This window comes from Muntiacus reevesi, chromosome 18 (assembly GCF_963930625.1).
Source record: "Muntiacus reevesi chromosome 18, mMunRee1.1, whole genome shotgun sequence".
Lineage (NCBI taxonomy): Eukaryota > Metazoa > Chordata > Mammalia > Artiodactyla > Cervidae > Muntiacus > Muntiacus reevesi.
Window position 1 is genome coordinate 57463401 of NC_089266.1, and position 6519 is coordinate 57469919.

The following is a 6519-nucleotide window of genomic DNA, read 5'->3' on the forward strand; positions in this document are numbered from 1 at the left end:
AGAAAAAGAATGGGAGAAAATAGAATATAGTGCACTCTGATGTGTTTGGAAGATGACAGTAGGATGATATTTACTGGGGTCTTGTCACAGTTTAGCCACTAAGTCATGTCTGACTCTTACAACCCCATGGACTATAGCCCTCCAGGCTCCTCTGTCCATGGGGCTTCCCAGGCAAGAATACAAGAGTGGGTAGCCATTGCTTATCCAGGGAATCTTCATTATTGTTCAAAATGGTGCGTAACTGGTGATTTTAATTCATAGAAACAAATGGTAGTAGAAGGTGGGACTTGTGCTACCTTGCTCTGGGTCCTGTGCCCTGAGCTGGGATCTGGCACGGCAGCCTTCTCTGTGTGATCACCTCTGCAGCCCCGTGAATTTTAGTCTCCCCTTCCTTGCTTGTAGCTAATGTGTTCTTATGTACACTCTCACAGAGACTGTACTGGCATCTCTGAGCAAAATTCTGCTGAAGAACCTACGCCCTGGTGTGGGAAGTGTGTTATCTGCCTGGGGAGCTGTCTCACTCATCTGAAAGAAAACTGATGTTTTTGCTGAATGTAGTCAGCTCTCATTCTGAAGTTTGATTCCATGTAGAGGTAAGGATGCAAGCCCTCCTCTGTCCTTACCTAGATTTTGATCATTCTCCCTTTTGAATTTGTAAACAAAACCTTCTCTCTAGGCCTGAAAATTCTTACAGTGAGCCTTACAGCCAAGAGAAAGTGATTCCTTCAAAGTGTGGAGAAAAATTGGCCAGGTTTGAGTGTTTTGAATTTAAAGTGGCAACTGTGTGCCAAAATCATGAAGAACATACACATCTCCCTTGCTTGTACTCATTCGCACATAAATTACAGATTGCATGGCTGTGAATCAGTTGTACAAACCGAAATAAGGCACAGCTTTCCTGGCACTTGGTGCAAGAGGGTTGCTGCTCAGTTTATGGTGGCTAGATTTTATACAGAAGAACTTCCCTTCACATTTTGCGATTTTTCTACAGCATTTTACACATCAAAACACATCATCATTTTAAAGCCATTTCATATCACCACTAATAATAGTTCTTTGTTTCTTACACCAGAAGTTCAAGCTCCTGTTTAATGAGATTCCACAAACTGGTTGATTATATATCAAGGTAAAAAGACAGAATGATTTCAGTTTTGACACATGGTCTTTTCACTAATAAAGAAAAACCCATAACAGTCTTTGGCAAACCATTGTCAAGATATCTGAAAACAAATTTTACAAAACAAAATAGTCCTTTTGTGTGTGCTGTATGTTTGCATAGTGCTTTCAACTCACAAATTCAGTTGCTTTTATGAGCTCTAATTTAATAATGTGGATTAGACTAATAATTTTAAATGCCTGCTTTTTAGTAATCATTGAACTAGGCTCGTGCAGTCTTCACTACAATTATAAGAGGCAGGCTTACTATTTCTTGTTCTATGAAGAGGTAACTGAGGTCCAGAGAAGTTCAGTTATATGATCCAAATCACACACAGCTAATCAATGTTACAATTGTATTCAAAATTTAACACCTGTTTTTCTTGGCATTTTATTTTATTCTACTATTAGACATAGCTCCTTTAGAAATTAATGCCAGTCTTAGCTACTGCTAAATTATTTAGTAACACTGCAAAAAATAATTACTCCTAAGTAGATTTAAGAATTTCCCTAAAAGAGGTATTTGAAAAATTTCCAAATTATTTCTAACTGCTGTGTGTTGAGCAATAAAAGGAATCACATTTTTGTATTTTTGTCCTTTGTGTTTGTGTACCTGCTCAGAAAAATCATTTCATACATAATGCAACGTAATAAGCTTCAGCTTGAAATGGCTACAAAACTTTGCCCACATGGAAAAAGAGTTGGAAATCCATTACTGGCAACATATCCTTCAAGTGCAGTTCAGGTTTGACAAACATTAAACACTTTGGACAGGCACTGCAACCAATGTTTCCTCTGAGTGCTTTTTAGGTGTCTCATCATCATACTATTATTCTAAAATGCTAGGAAGATTTAATGATTTCCTTCAGGTAAATCACTGTGGATTGAAATGACATACAGGTGGAACCATTGCCCATTTTCTTGGGGGGACGATAATGTGAGGTCCTTGTTGACATGCTTTTTTTTTTTAATGCTGGGTCTGTTTAAATTCCATTTTCTTTGTGACTACTAAAATTGTGTTGCCATTTGATTATAATTTCAAATAAAATTGGTATTTTTCTTCTCTACAAAATAAGCACATTCTCACTTTCTTATGAAAACATGAACTATAATTGCACAGTGGCTCTGTTTCCTTGGCTATGAAACAAAATATTTTTTTGTTTCGAAAAAACAAAAGCTATGAAAGGATTAGCTACCAAAGGATTTGAGGAGATTTCTTTTGCCAAGAAACATCTCACCTAAGTAAAGCACCCTGCTCACTAGAGTAGTTTTAAGCTGTTTAAGAGGCACCCTTTGGGAGAGTCTAAACACATCTGTTTTTTATGTCTTCTCAGGTCTTCCCTTGCTGTGTTAGAGGGGAAGATGTTCTTAGGAACATAATTTATTTCTTAGGAAAAAAGGTTTTATGATTAATCCATTTTTGCCTTTGAAATGCAGTGAGGGACCTTAGGTTTTACCACTGTTACCACAGTAAGATGAAAAAATTTTGACCTGTGTACAGGGCATAAGTAGGGAAATTTAAGCAAAAGACTGCAATGTAACACCATCTCAAAAGGATCCACCTCTTAACCACATGAATTCTGTTTGGTGAAAAGAATCTTTCCCTTCCTCCCCATTATTGCTCTGTAAAGCTTTCCACCTTCTAGATTTTGCCAGTTGCTTCCTGGAGATGTTGCTTAATAATTTCTTTTGCCCCCTTATTTACTGTGGACTGGTAGTTTGATAATAGAGGCTGAGTTAGAGTAGTTCCCTGGTGGCTCAGATGGTAAAGAATTTGCCTGCAATACAAGAGATCCAGGTTTGATCCCTGGGTTGAGAGAATTCCTCTATAGAAGGAAATGGCAACCCGCTGCAATATTCTTGCCTAGAGAATCCCATGGGCAGAGAAGCCTGGCAGACTATGGTCCATGAGGTCGCAGAGTCACCAAAGGACGCTACTCAGCGACTAACACTTTCACTTCTTAGAATGTGTCAGAGGTTGTGTTACCTACTTTATATTTGACCACATCAGGAGACACGTATCTGGTTGTCGCTCTCTTTTAGAGATGTTATAGTGGATTCTGTTCTTAAAACTGGCAAATAAAGTTCCCTAGCATCCTCCAAAGGCAACTAATGAGATTTCTTTTTAAGTGTTATGTACTCATGAATTTTATCATTAAAATTATACATCAAAAACTATTTGATGTATTTTCAGGAATTGATGATGTTAATCTTTTTGATGCTCATACTGCCTACTCTTAAAACGTTGTTTCTATTTGAGTCCAGTATTGATAAGCATCTTAAATCATAGAACTTGGATTCTTCACTTTTTTTTTTTTAAGGGAGCTATGTTTCCTTTCTCTAAAACTTAGAAATTACTGTTAGGGTTGAGAGAGACAGGAAAATTGCTGACAGTAAAATTCCTTAATGGAATGAGTCAAAGGCAGTGGTTGCTGATTGTTAGAAAACTCCTGAGTGGGGTGTGGTGTATTGGCACATATTTCAGAGACACATCATCTAAGATTTTAGGAATCTTACAATTCATGAAGTTCCACAGCAAGGGATCTCTGACATAAAGATGACATTCCAGTTAAGTGATCTTCAGTAAATGACAAATAAAAGATTAACTGCCTGGAGCATTAGTCTCACTAATTCAGTATTTATAACCATTCAAGTTATGAGCTGTTTAATTAACACTGAAAGATCTGAAAGAACCTAATTGTGTCCCATTCTAATTATATTAACAAATTACACACATGAAAATTAAAATTCTGTTTTTCTAATATTCTCTTTAAGAATGTGCAAATAGAGTTGATGTTTCCTTAATAAATGTCTCTCAACTGTTATTATGTTTCTAAACAGAATAGGGAAAAAATGCAGTTAATAGTGCTCGTTTAAGTATATTGCATCCAGTTGGGATTATAGAATTAAAACAGGCTTTACACAAGAGTATTAGAGTTATACCACATTGATTTATTTAATTCATTGTAATAATAATCTTCTCATTGAATTATTTAACACATCTTTTTATAAAGGGATTTGTGAATTTCAGTTTGAATGTGAGCAGATTAGATTGTTGCATTTATTTGCTTTAAGACAAAAATCAACCGGAAGAGTTATTTCAGAAGCTATAGGATAAATATGATAAAAAGGAAAGTAAATACAAATCTGAGAAGTGTAAGTTTCTACTTCTGACTGCTTGATTGCTCTCTTGGGTTCAACTTTAATGAAGCTGGGTCAGGAATCTTACCGAACAAAGCCTCTAATCCTGAAATCTTTCAGTTCTTTTGTTGAAACATAGACAGATTTTTATCTTAAGGCTTTTCTTTATAGTTAATTTTATACCTTCAGGATATCAGTTGCAATAAATCTAATGAATGGTAATAAATCTAATGGTAGTAAAGTCTAATGAACATTTGCTGTAATAATCCAGCTATTGGGCCAACTCCATTAAGAATTGAGGGCAGGTTTCTGTTATGGCAATACTTGGTCAGCCCTAGAGGATTTGCTCTGACATGTGTCTGTCTAGTCTGAAGAGAGGTGGCAGGATAATGTATGAAGTGCTAATGGTGTTGCCCAGCCACACCAGGCTTAAAAACTTTTCCTTCTCTTCTTCCCCATCTGAGATGGTATAAGAAGCCTGCACTTCTTCATGGTCAGCAAAAGCAGCAGTCATACAATTAGAGAAGAAATAATTAACATTTTAAAACTCAGAATCTTCATTCTCATGAAAGACAGAAACACTTGGGAAGAATCATTGTGGAAGTAGTCATCCTGAATTTTTCTTCAGCTACTTTCACAGTTTCAAGGTGTATTATTTTTTATTTTTATTTATTTTTTGATGAATGCTTTATGGAATAAAATTTGTGTTTAATCAGAATGTCTATCTAGGACCCTGTTCTTGTGTTGAAAGCATGGTGTCTTAATCTAAAGGAAGTAAGTGGAATTGTTAAATCTCTTTTTGTTGTTATTTACCTACTACAACCAACTAGGTTAGTGCATTAATTTGAAACAGTTCTGAAATACATTGTTTTTAAAAAACAATGGAACCTATAAAAAAGATAGTATGATGCTAGATAGAAATGTTGAAATGACTGATGGGTAATATTTTTTAAAACTTCCATTTTTGGTTGGCATAAATTTCCTTTAATAATTTCTACATTTCCAATAGGATTTCATTTGAGGTTTAACGTATCAAGCCAGTATTATGTTTCTCAGTTTTAGTAATTCTGGATTCCAGGTCATTTAAGATGAAAATGGAAATGCAAAGTTTACTTAAGAAATTTAATTTTCTTCTTCTGTAACATCTAAGTCTTCATCTTCATCATCATCTTCTGTTTGCTGATCCTTTCTTAGTCGACAGGTCAATACCTGTCCTGTTCCAGATACACACTTAGCTGACAATGATCTTTGAAGAGGTGACTTCGAATTTGCTCTTACAATATCTAAACGGGATGGATAATCTTGGGGATACAGAGAATGTCGGAAAACCTCTAAATCTTCTTCTTCATCAATCTTTTCTATATTTTGGTAGGCAGCAGTGTAGACCTCTACAGCTTTGCCGTGAAATAACATTTCAATAGTGATAAATTCTGAAAATATAGTCTTTATATCCTTTATTTTCTGCTTTTCAAAATTGTCAATAGTTTCCTCCATATGACGAGTTGTTCGGGTAGCATCCATTGTAGCTCTTTGTAATTCAGTTTCTGCCTGTGAAATAACATGTCGATCAGATGGATTTCTCTGACGTGTCCTTTCTAACTGAGTTAACTGTTTAGCTTCTCGATTCCTTGCTGTTAATGTTCCTTAGAGATCATCTCGCTTCATTTTTACAATGGCTCCACAAGCTTTCAAAGGTTCAACTACTTTGGCTTCAAGTCTTTCAACCTCGGCTTGTCGATAATCCTGAAGTTTGGCAAACTCGTCCGCAAAGTTTTTCAGGCCCTTCTTTAAGTGCGGGGTCTTGGTAGAGGCATACTCGTTGATTTCCTTCACCAGGAGATTCGCTTTGTCTCGCAGTCGGGCGGTTTTCCGCACGTAAGCAGCAAAGATCTGGCACAGTTCTCCGAAATGTTTCTCCACGTTGGTGACAGCATCTTGCAGTTGTCTGGTCTGAGCATCCCGGTTTTCCAAGCTGCACCTCAACATGCTGCCTCGCTCACTGCTGGAGACCCCGGGCTGAGGCCCAAGACAGGGTCTCGGTGCCCGGACGTGCCCCGGGGCGCGAGAGCCAGCCCCGCGCGCGCCCGCCCCCCGCGTCGCGGCCGCCTCAAGGTGTGTTATTTTTTAAATAAATGTGTTTGTTTATTTTTGGCTGTGCTGGGTCCTCATTGCTTCACGGGCTTTCCTCTAGCTGTGGAAAGTGGGGGCGAGTCTCTAGTTGTG

At 37.3% G+C, this 6519-nt stretch overlaps 1 pseudogene; it reads right to left on the minus strand.

The window, feature by feature from the left end:
- Positions 1–5108: 5108 nt before the first annotated feature.
- On the minus strand, positions 5109–6282 carry LOC136150227 (CBY1-interacting BAR domain-containing protein 1 pseudogene; annotated as a pseudogene).
- Between the last annotated feature and the right edge of the window lie 237 nt (positions 6283–6519).